Source organism: Cygnus atratus, chromosome 5 (assembly GCF_013377495.2).
Source record: "Cygnus atratus isolate AKBS03 ecotype Queensland, Australia chromosome 5, CAtr_DNAZoo_HiC_assembly, whole genome shotgun sequence".
Taxonomy (NCBI): Eukaryota; Metazoa; Chordata; class Aves; order Anseriformes; family Anatidae; genus Cygnus; species Cygnus atratus.
In genome coordinates this window covers 9,438,397-9,451,336 of record NC_066366.1, presented here as the reverse complement: position 1 = coordinate 9,451,336, position 12,940 = coordinate 9,438,397, and positions in this window count along the sequence as shown.

Sequence of the window (12,940 nt, the reverse complement as noted above, 5' to 3'; positions counted from 1 at the left end):
AATTTAGGTATAAATATGCATATATACACAACTATGGGTGAGCATGTATGTAAACTTAAAAATCTGGAGTGAACTTTCATTCCTGACAAGGTATTACTTAGCATGATAAAATTGGTAACTAAGAGGTGTTCAATTTACCAAAAATACAAAGATCACAGTAAGGCCTGTATACAAGAATAGAGCACTAAATACATTCTGCTAATCTTATTGTTAAAAAAAAAAAAAAAAAAAAAAAAAAAAGGAGAAATATAAAAATGTTTAAGCCTATTTCTGTTTAAAATGGGTAATTTTCTTCAGTAGTGCATGGTATATCATTTTGTTACGGTGAGCATACATATTTCATGACACTTGATTTCTATTTTAGTCATTAAGAAGCATAAAAATAAATCTTAGTGCTTCTCTACTTAAGAAACAAGAAATTTCCAGTTCATTGTTGACTTTGATAGTGAATGTTATATAGAGAGGGCATTTTTATTCATTTATCCAATAACCTATGAAGTCTGTAATTTTTTTCAGTAATAATGGGCTATAGAAAGCCAGAAATTACAGTGGCAGTCCACTTCAGATGCATGTGTTACAATGCGGTCAGAAAGATTGACCATTCTATTTAAACAAGAACTTCTTTGAATATGAACAGGAAGAGGCTCTCACTACATCAAGTTCTGCGAGTCTGCCTGACCTCGTGACTTGGGGGAAAGCTGCCTCACTTCTGTAAGTATTTCAGTAAGAATGATATAATACACTACTTACTATAATGAGGATATATCACTATAGGATTAAATTGCTTACTTTCCTGTTTTAAGTCAAATTATGATCCTCAGATTAAAAGATGTTATATAAACATAGGAAATATTAGCACCCTTTCATTGCTTGCTTATTTAAAAAATAAATCAATCAATGAATTTCTTAAAGGGAAGCTCCAGAATGGGTGGATTTCTGGGAAGTTCTTGAAACTGTTATAGTAGAAAGAAATGCATATTTTAGTTGTCTTTCCTCCATTCTATGCATTTTGAGCATTCTTTTTTCTATAAATGTTGAAAAGATATCCATTAAAAAAAAAAAAAAGTCAATCCCACTTTGGCTCCACTTAGTAATTAGTTAGCTTATTCAAATGAATAGTTAAAAAAAAAAAAAAAGGCAACAAACATCTTAGCCATACTGAGAGACCATAAAATTGTTCTTTGAAAAGAATTCTTAATGGTGCTGTGAATCAAGATTATACAAATTAATTATCTATAAAATGCTTCAACTTGATTCGACTGTAATATTTTCATCTATTTTTTTTAATATTTTTATTATATAATTTTCATCTTAATTCAAGACATGAAACAATTCATGTGCCTAAAGTAAATCACATAGTTAGTGACTGTGAGGATAGTTTTGTTGGTCTGGTAATTTACAAATATGTTGTCTAACAGAAAATGTTTTTCCTTAAATTTTTGTAGGTTATTTTCAAATGCAATAATATCTTGGAGATTTACTTCAATGCTTTCAACCTTGTTTCCATAGTAGGACAACAAGGTCCCACAATTCTTTATACACTGCTTCAGGAAGGTAAGAAAGATAATGAGAATTTTGTTTTTCTACTTTTCTTCTTTTGTTTTTCTTGTACTACAATGATGCAGTGATCTCTCTGTGCTTTATCACGATTAATAGTTCAATTTTAGAAACTCACTATAATTAACACAAGAGATGAGAATTATTTTTTGGTACCTAGTGATCTAAATGAAAGTAAACAAAAGTAGCAATTTATTTATAATTGTCATTAATTTACGTAGTTGCGGCGCAACACATCCAGCTATGTACAGACACAGGACACAATAGACATTTAGAAGAAACCATAGACCAAGATTAGCAAAGCCAGCACTTTGCCCTATATATATATAGGTACCTATATAAACAGGGGTGTTAGCATCTAATAAATACTTGCCTTACAGCAGCCCAGCTCGGACAGCAACTTGAGGTGCATCTGCCTGCACCTTTTCCTCAATAGGAGGTCAGCCAAAAATCTAGGTTTTTGTTACAAATGGTCAAAAGCAAGAGCTTCTTAAACAGAGAAAAACTAATTTTCTGAATAAGACACAATGAGAGGGAGTTTGTAAGTCTGTTTCAACAACGCTCCTCTGTCTTCTCTTTGCACCTCTCCTCAACCTATCAGTTTTCTATCAGTATGGAGGTAACGGACATCTGGACACCCTTCCTCTGCAGCTCACCCAGAACAGTCCTCTACCAGCAGGGAGCCAGCCGGCAGCCTCCTCCCAGCGCTTCTCAGAGGGCTCTTCTCTTGGCTGTCCTCCTGACCGACTGACAGCTCACCAGCTCGCTCTTCATTCCCTTGCTTTCCCCCAGCTGGCACAGCTGATGCTTTGCCAGGCTCCCTTCTTCTCTAGAAAACAGCAAAAAGCATTTATTTATGTTGAGTGCTTTAACTCTGGGTAATCTATGGTAGGATCACAAATGGTGAATCCTGTCGTGAACTTCAGTCACACCAGTGTAAATTTTCAAGTCTTGCAGATATGGTCCCCTCCAAAAAAATAAAAAATAAAATCATACAAGTGTATATCCTTGGCATGTTCCCAGTCATTACTAAGTTAAGGAACCGAAAGTTCATGAGGATATTTTTTTTGTTATTAATTTTAAATCAGAAAAAGAAAAAGGTCAGTTTTCCCTGAACATATATTGGACAAAAGTTAAATTGTTTTGACTGAAATTAAAGGAAAAGTTATAGATGGGCTAGGAGCCCCAGACGGAAACAACAATTCAAACAATTAAAGCTGTGCGCTTCTGAAAATGGAGCCTTATAATTGGAAGTGTTGAATAATCCCGAGGACCGGAGCACAGGTAGCATCACGTCTGCTGTTTGCACTTGCGCAGTCCTGTCAGTTCACAGCTATACCTGCAAACGGATGAGCAAGGTTCACATAATGATGCATGTAGGTGTATATGCATGCGTGTGGCAAACATGCTGCATTCCTGCATATAATGCTGAATCAGGGAGTATTTAACTGAAACTTCAAAATAATAACAGTAATAGCAGTAAGACCTAACAAATGCATGGAAACATGGATATTTGGCATGAATGTCTCCCTTTGTAGCTCTAACTTGATAAGAATAGTTTTGATAAACATTATGACAAGCAACTAATATTTTGGCATATCAAGAAACATTTGGTTAAACATCTGTCTTTGTCAAATATTGACCTGCAGTATAAAGCGATGTAACATTCAGACAGATTTCATTTTATGCATCAGATAATATCCTCTTGCTTTCTTCCCCGTCTTTCTGTCTTTTCTCCTGTCAACCTGTCAGCTGGAATGTCAGTTTCAAGAATGATGTTCCTATTAAATCCTGCTAATACAATGCCACAGTCACATTCCATTGACAAAATACATGTTCTGCACATACATTTAGTCATATCCCTCAGGTCACTGACCTTGGACAGCTGATTGGCACGGACCTTGCTGGATGAGCATCTGGCATCCTGGTTGAGGTATCACATCAGAAACTGTTAGCGTTGAACCACAGTGTTAACACACGCACCGTGGCAGGCATACTTCACAGCAAATACTGCGAAGGCACTTGTTCTGTAATTAAAGATGATGTTAAACAGAATCAGATAGGGTAAGTGGTAGTTTCCATGTTGTTCTTTTCTATGGATGGTTGTTTAAGATCTCCCAGCCAAATTACTATTAAACTATGTGATATCAGATAAGCTTTTGGGAACAAACATTCTGACCTGAAAGGAAGCACAAGTATTAAAACTAGTGTATAAATATTTTTATTAGAATTCTAGTGGATGGAAGATCAGAATTTTTGTTCATTTGGTAAATTTACTACCTTGAAAAGTACTGTGATTCTTGATTAAAAAAAAATAGTGAAAATTCTACCAATTTGAAATTTAGAGACAGTAAAGTACTATGTTTTAGTAATGTCAAAGTGTTAGCAAAGACGATATAAATTATATAACACTCATGAACGTATGATGAATACAATTTGTTATATAAATTTAATATTAAAATTACTTCTGAAAAATAATTCTGCATATCAAATTATATGGAAGATCTAGCAAAAGATCACTGTTGTGATTTTTGTACAGCATAATAAGATGTAATGTGTAATATAGTGAAATATGACATCTAAAATTGGTGGGCTCCCACAAAAAAAAAAATAATAATAATAATTCTAGCAAAATGTTTCATGTTAGCAAAAGTGAGCACAACTGAACCACATGAATGCAATTTCAAGTTATTTTTCAAGTGTATGTATTATATCCATAGTATTTTTTCATATAAAAGTTTACATCTTAGGTGTTTATATCTAAGTAAGTGAGGCCTTTTAGTTTGGAGATCTGTACGTGCTTGGAGAATCTGCTCATTTCTCTATTTTTCTTCAACATCCAAGACCTAGAACTAGAATTCTTAGCTGGGCATTTTGCTATTTCTTACTAATACAAGCATCAGAATTTAAAAGCTGAACACCAAGTACCTTGAAAATTCAATGTGAATTTGGCAGATAGAATTAAATGATTAATTATGATTAACCTCCTGAATATAATCTCTGAGGTTAGAAGGAGAGTGTTTGTTTGTTTGTTTTTCTGCAGTGAACTCTGCTTTAGATGCTGACTATTGAAGCCACTGTTAAATATACTGCTGTTTACATTGTTTCCTTGTACCTATCTGCTTGACTTGAGAAGCCATGTGCACAATGTGAGGGCTTGTAGCTAAACATCTCCACATTTTTATGCCCTGCTAGAGCTGTGAGGTTTCCATCCTCTCTTGGAAATGAGGCAGTTTGTAATTTAGGCTTTTTAACTTGAAACAAATATGAGGTTCCTACTTTGGCTTTAGTTCTCTGTTAATTTAGCTATCATTTTCAAAACAGAATTTGTTAACTATTGTTGATTAATAGAATTAATTAGTACTCACAGAGAAAACCCTGAACTGACCCTTCTTCATCTCAATTCTATTATGTAACTAATGAACAAGACTAGAATTTTGGTCGTTTTAATTAAAAATGCTGCTTAATCAATAAACAGAGGTAAGCTAAATAATAGTGTTACAGCTCTGATTGCAGATGTGATTGCTAGTAATAAAACGTCTATTACTTATTTCTACAGTGTTAGCATACTCAAATATATACTCTTCAGCTGATGATAAGCCGACCAATTTCTTATGTTATTAGCATGCAAAGTGAAGCCGTTATATGTTTCTGTTTGTCGAGAGAAATCTAATACTTTAAAAAATCTTCTGGTGTCATTGCTCCACAAATGTGACAGGCAAAAGCTCACTGCGAGTGATGAAATTATATTGCTTTTACCTTTTCCAGCACAGATGAGAGGGCTGCCATCTGTAAGAAATTCCCACACGTCCTAATATTCAGCTAAATTTAGAGGTGCCAGCTGGGTCCCGTTCTCAGGGTATAATAACCTTAATATTGTAGAACTGTCTTTGATGGGGTAAAAGGTACTGCATGAGTAGGGAATTTTTCATTGCCAGTCTGTGGTGCACAGATGACAATCCTATATTATAATATCTGTTAAAATAAGCCTGTTTTTTAGTTTGTATGTTGCTCTGCACTACTATCCTACAGTACCCTATAGGTGCTTTCTCTCACCTTTCCAGACTTCTCATCTCCTGATAAACCTGAACTATCAAAAAGGAGGATGATGCTGGATTTATTTCATGCACAGTATATGAACTCTAATTTCTTATTATTCCTAAATCAGGATGTGAAGTATTTGTTGGAAATGATATGGAGAAAAATAATTCATCGACTCAAAAAAGCTTGCAAAAGCAAAACCAAAAATATTTTTGCAAACTTGGGTTTGGAAAACTTTCATAGATCCAAATTATAGTTGCTCAATGAAGCACAGTCAAGGAGAAAAGATGCAGACAATGACTCAGCAGTCGTATTTTTGTTTTACCAGCTGAAATGCAATGCTACCTTGAAGTGATAGCTTTGGGTTCATTGTTTTACCTTTTATTTTCAAAACTTAAAGCAATGAAAATACTTTGGAGAGTGACTTTTGGGAAAAAGTATTTTGTTTTTGTTTTGTCAGTCGAGCTTTGGTCATTCCAGTGTGCTGCCAGGTAAGGGGAACTGTACATCATGGCACTGAGGAGAAAAAAAAAAAAAAAGTGCGTATTTATCTTCTTGTAGCAGTTAGTGAAAGTCTTTGACAGTCCAACACCATATTTGGAATACACAGTTCTTAACATAACATTTTCTTTTAAGTTTATAAATCTATTCACTCACTTGGGATTCAGCTAGAACATGGCTTCTATAGCAAGCAGAAAAAGCATGAAAGATTCAACTACTCCTGTAATTATATGCCTGTAAGGACAGATTAATTCATGGTGCTAAAGAAAGAGGTTTTGTGCATTACATCTTTCCTGTGCTAATCTGTTTTCCATACTCCATAAAATTAGTATGGATATAGAAAATAATTTTCAAATGTCTAGATAAGTACATAAAAATTTATTGTATACTTTGCCATCTATTTTTAATTCATAAATATATTTGTTAAAATTAGTGTGTATACACACACACACCCCAAACCCTTCTACACTTCATACAGTAGAGAGTATAAGCAATGTAATTACATTGACATGAACAGTCAACCATAGGCCAAGTGATAAGATCATTAACGCTCAAAAATCAGCTTTTAAAATTGGATTTGAAATATTTATATGGTAAAGATATCTCACTAATCTTAGAGGAAACCAGTTGGACACTTGGGTAGAAAGCGGTCTTGCTAGGCTGCAAATTTGATGAGCAGCTATTACAGAGGCACTAGAAGGCTTTTCTACAGTTACAAATTTGTTACTGGCACTATTATGCCTTCCTCAGGTTCTTGTACTTTGAAATATTTGTACCCAACCTTTAATCTGTGAGAACATCACTATGGTATGCTCTGATAACCATTGGAATTTTTCTGGCCTCCCTGGTTTGCAGGCTTGCACCTATTGCGTTGGTTGCACATGGTATCAACAGGAGGTCTTGGATTCACTTCAAAATTAAAATGAATTCTTCCTTCAAAAGATAAGACTAAAGTGAACCAAAACTTAGATGATGTCTGCACTCTTACTCTCTCATTTTTCTGAGAGCTTAGCTACAATCCAGAGAACCAAACTTAAAAACACATAAAATGCTACTCATCCAAGGTAAGCACACATTGCTATGTGTATATGGATATGCTCATGGACAGACAGTTTGATTCCATGGCAATATTCCATGGCAAATATACATTTCCCGGTGTAGGGCCCAGGAGCCTCAGTCATATACTAGAGGTTGATTTTGCCACAGGTAGTATACAGAAATATATATATATATATATATATACCAAAAAAAAAAAAAAAAAAAAAAGCTGTCCCCAACACAGTCTGTGAAACACCTTTTGTAAGACAGCATTTGTTGCATTTATTGTTAAGAATGTCTACAAGCAGAATTAGATTTCTGAGCAGTCCAAATAAAAAGCAAGGAGGAGAACACGTTGGGGTTTCTTTACTGATCCATTTTTTCTTTAGCTAAATATTTACAGAAGGAAAAACACACAAACAGTACAGTAGGTTTGAGAGAGAAGTTAACCTTTTTTTTTTTTCTTTACTTTTTGTTTTGTTTGTTTGTTTTCCAGGGACTTTCACTGCCTTCAGCGGGGACTGTTGAAAATGTCTTCACCAGGTTACATCAGGGATGCCTTAGTCAGGAAGCAATGGATCTGACCTGTCATCGCAGTAGGCTTGTTGGCAGTTACCCAGGAAAAAGGCAAGTCTTGGGGAACACAAGGTAGAAGGGAGGAAAACAGATAAGGTAAGAAAAATGCCAAAACAAAAAATCCAGCTCTGCCCTGTTTTTCTAGTCTGATACTCTCACTATTACTGTTCAATAAGACATTAAAACCAGGTGTCAAAGTATGGGCAGTGTCTCTCTTCACATTCATTCTGCATATCTGAAGAACCCATTTTGCTCTTCCCTCCCCCCCCCCGATTTCTTAATCCCCAGCACTTCAAGGTGGGTGATGCACACTGTCCTTCCACAGTATGTATGTACATCGGTCGCAGCTCTGGTGTCATTTTTCAAGGTGGGTTTAGGCACACCCTGCTTCTCTCTTCATCATCTATTGCAGTCAGGAAGAGCCATTTTAAGTTGGTTGCTGTCCTAGCAATTCTGTCTCCAAATCAGAGGATGGCTCAGCTGGCAGGATGCTTGCGGGGTGCTGCCTTTGTTCTGCTGCTATGCAGCCACCCGGCACTGGGGACGAGAGGAGAGCACGGGTGAGATCAGCCCTGCGTCAGGGGTTGAGACAGCAGTGTGGGAGGCTGCTCAGCACTGATGTTACAGTGAAGTGTAGTGAAATGTCAAACACGGTAATTTTGCGTGCTTTCTCCCGTCACCTCCCATTGCACTGCTAGGCAAACATTCTTAGTGTCATCTCGAGCAGGGAAAGTTAAAAACAGAAATCACAGGTTACTGGAGAATAAAAAAGAACCCTCTCTCTCCACTCAGTCAGTGTCTTTTAATTAAAAATGTTTTTAATGAAAGCAGAAGACAGCAGACATTGTCTGGCTGCCATTGTTCTACTTGGCAAGGTTGAACAGCTCTAATCCATAATATCTGTAATATCTCATTAATTTAGGATTCATATTTCTTGTTTTTCTCTTTTCTTGTAGTCTCGTTAATTACAGTCTCATCTATAGAAGCAAGGAATATTCTCAAATAATGGAAAGGAACATCTTTTTCATGATAATTAAGCAGAGGAATGGGGAGAGAAAGCAAAATTGCCATGCATCACACATACCAGTAAAGAGGAAATTGTGCTGTTAAAAGAGTATACAGGCTGAGCTGTAATTCATACAGTCGGAAGATATATATGTTCTGATATAACAGTTTCTATGTTTTGTGGTTGGTAAAGGACCTGGAACTTGTTATTTCTACTTGTCAAAATGGCATGTTAGGAGGATAGAGCTAGTTTTGTTTTATATGGGATTTATGCAACATTAATAATGAAGTTTTAACCTGTCAGCACTTCACAGAATCTATTGTGCTTGGGACTGAACATGAAATATTTGGAAGAGAATCTGTGACAATTATAACAACAACCCATCTTGATTATATATTGGGAAACAATTGTTGCATCTATTAAATTTATCACTGTCTTCCTCTGAGCTCCATGCACAAGAACAGCTGTATTTCCATTTCCTTTCCTTAACAAAAGGACTATAGTACATCATCAGAGAGGACATGCACAGCTGCAGAGACAGTCCATACAGTTTCCAAATGTGCACAGGAGACATTTTGCAGCGCTTAATTTCTGTGCCAGACTGGCCAGGCCAGCAGCACTGACAGGGTAAGCAATTCCATAAAGGCACCTTGGAGTTTGTCAAGGAAGTAAGAGAGCTATTATGGATTGTCTTTCCAGCATCGTTTATAAGCACAAACTACTGTTGCTGACAAGAGATCATAATTAGATGTTTCAAAGAATTCAGCAAAAGATTTTTATATAGTATTTCTCTGTCGAAATTCCTGCATTTTTAGATAATCCTCCAGTACCAATTGTCAAGAATTTGCTTGAAACTTGAAATAAGAGTTTATACTCTATTCAATTCTTCTTGTTCTTTAGTACCAATAGAAATTATATTTCTATATTATATTATATTTCTAATTTCTATAAATAGAAATAGTTTGAACTAACTCAAGATTTCATCTTTGTGAGAAAAATAATTTTCTAAACAAAATACTCATAATTATACTTAGCAGTTTAATTGAATCCAAAAGAAGAGTATCTGCTTGTAAATGCCAGAATACACTTTGGTTCAATTCCACTAAGCTTTTTTTTACCTCACAGATCTATAAACTTTAAATGTATTTTATTTATTTACTTGTTTAAATTTTAGACTTGTCTACACTTCGTTAGGCATTTTTACTCCTGTTTTATTAGATAGGTAGCACAAAGATCATTTTTAAGCCATCTTAGCTGTTTGGTAATTTCCTAAGCATTTTTGTTTGCTTGTAAAATAAAGAAATTAGTGGTTTTCCCAATATTCTCAATTTTCAGATAAAACATTAAAAGACTTGTATTTCTTGTTCTAAATTTTTGAAAAAGGTCTTCTATGTAAGATAAGCGAGAAGTACTTAGTTGTCAGGTATTTAGCTGTTTCTTGTGAAGTATGCTTTTTTGCCTCTGTATCTGCTTAAGAATGTCTGGTTCCATTGGCCCATTCCAGACAATTTTGTGAGAGGACTCAAGGACTCTGATATTCAATGCTTCTATATGTTAAAAAAAATAATTATTCATTACAGGAAAGAAAGTCTAAATGGGTCCAGGAGGGTTTAATGTGCCTCTTTCATCTGGAATTTCTGCAGAATCCTTTGAAGTGTCCCAAATGAGGAAGAGGTTAATTTTGGAGTTTGCACCTTCTTATACAGAAAGGTGAACTGGCTTTCAAGTACAGACCTCAAGACAACCAGACTTTCTTGGTTTTGATGCTATAATGTATAATTCTGTTGTTGTTGCTGTTCTTTTGAGCTGAGTTGTAGGGCTGGAAAGGGAAGGGAATACACAGAAAAGAAGAGAAGGCATGTAAAAGTTGAAAATATAAACACAAAAAGCAGAGGTGTTTTCCTTCTGATAATCTAAACCCAAACAGCCCAACTTGAAAGTTTCCTCTAAAAAGTGATTTCTTCCATACAGAGGAAAACTGTTTGTTCTGTATTTCAAAACTATGACTGTTATTTGGATGCACCCACTTAGGTCAAACCCCATTGAATATTCTGATAACATTGCCATAATTTATTTGAATAATTCTTCATGTCAGTTTGGTTTGGACCTGAATTACAATTTGGGGTTTCTCTTGCCAAGGTGAAATTAATCGAGAAATATGAAGGCAATATTTTGTTTCTATTTGAACTTTCTAGCAAGAGCAAAAAAGTCGAGAACTGGAGATCAGTTATGTATCAGAGAGTAGACTATCACTATACTGTCAAGTCAATTACATGTTAAATGTTAATAGCATAGTTCAAATGACAACTGTCTCCAAGCAATCTTTTTTTTTTTTTTTATGAATTTGCCTTTTAAAACCATAGGATGTACGTTTACTTGTCAACTACCATATTATTACAGATTTTTCTTCACTATATCACTTTTTTTTTGTCTGAGAAAATTTGTAGTCATCAATAAGGAAAGGAAAAAGTTCTTTATCCAACATTTAAGGTCTTATTATGAAATTATTATGGCCTATTGATAAGTCAATACTTGTGGAAAAAAAAATCACCATATTTTTCACATTTATGCAGATGCCTGAGTAGTCAGTCAGCTATACAAGAAGATAATCAAAGGAAAATAATTAATGTTTACATTACCTAGTAAATTCTTCTGACTTTCCAAGCTCTGCTGTACTTTATGATCATCTTGGTCTAAATTATAAAACCAAATTTTTTGCTTTGAACTTGTCTGAATATACCTGCCAAAACTAAATTTGATATAAAGCATTGAGAGTAAGGGACTGCATCTAAGTTAGCTAAGAAACATACAGCTCATCCATACCCTCTGTAACCACAAACTCCTATGGGCACTTCTCTTGAATTTGAGGGTTAGTAATAGTTGGTTAAATAAATAAAATAAAAATAATTTTGAAAAATCTTCCTTCTTTTTCCATGCAAAACTGTTGCCTATTTCACCTGAAATTGGGGGATATACTAACACCAGAAACACCGCATGTGCTGGCATCCTGGCACCCTCCCCTCTCCCTGCCATGTGCATTAACAGGTGCAGTGCAGAAATGTCATCAGAAATGTTGTAGTCGTGGGTAGGTCTCTATCTCCAGTAAGAGACTTTGGGTCTTTCATTCCTGGGGTCCAGTGTGAAATTCCTTATGCATCCCCTGAAGCTTTGGTACAAGTACTCGTTAATTGTATGAGTACAGATGACGGTACCAACATTGGCATGACTTCACGGTCAAAGCATTTCAGGGACTGTACTTTGGGTTATCTTTAGTCTGGTCCTATGGAGTGAATTCTAGTTAGCAGTTGGGTGCCTCCTTTGGGGAAATGTGATTTAATTTTGTGCAAAATTAATCCAACTATTGTGTTCAGGGACTACTCTTCATTTTAAACTAAGCAGGGTAAGGGCAGGTGATTTGGAGATTTACTTCAACAGTATCACCTCATCTGAACAGAAATGTTGATGTAGTAAACACATCAGTTGGCTCCAGCATTACAAAGCTAATGGTGTTCTTCAGAACGGGATAGAGGATGAAAGCGTAAGCAGTGGAAGTTAAATCAGAGCTCTGAAAATTCGGTGGGCATTAACAGTCCAAGGTTCCTTCCTCCATCCAATGAAGTACATCTTATTCTTTAATGAGAAAGTTAAGCTGACAATATTCTGTCAGCTGCACGTAGGCTATATTTTTAAGATTTGCATCTACAATTAAGCAATATTTGCAGTGATTAAAAACGAAACATATTTATGTCTTCAGCTCATCTTTGCCAGCCAATAAAATTAGTTCATGTTTATGTTCAATCCCATCAAATATGGCATGTCACCAGCATTATAATAGTCTGCTTTGGAGCTTTAAAGATACTTGGAATAACATTTCTTATTTTCAAGTGAAATGAGCTGGTGTTGAGCAAGAACTGTCTTTGGTTCAAATGCTGTGTTTAGCAATAATGTAAATAGGCAGTTTGAACTTCATGAAAACCACTGTGCAAAATTTAAGGGCTGCATGCATAGGTAGTGTCTGTGTTTCATAGCTGCTTTCTTTTTAATGCTCTGTACATTTTTATATTCTGCAAATTCTTCATTCAGTTACTTACTTGAAGGTTTACGCTATATTAATTTTTTTAGCAGAGCTCAGTCCTTTTGCACCTTTCAGAAGAACCTTAATTTCCCAAATGTTCTTAGAGAAAATGATTTTGTAACCTAAAAAAAAAACAAAAAAAACAA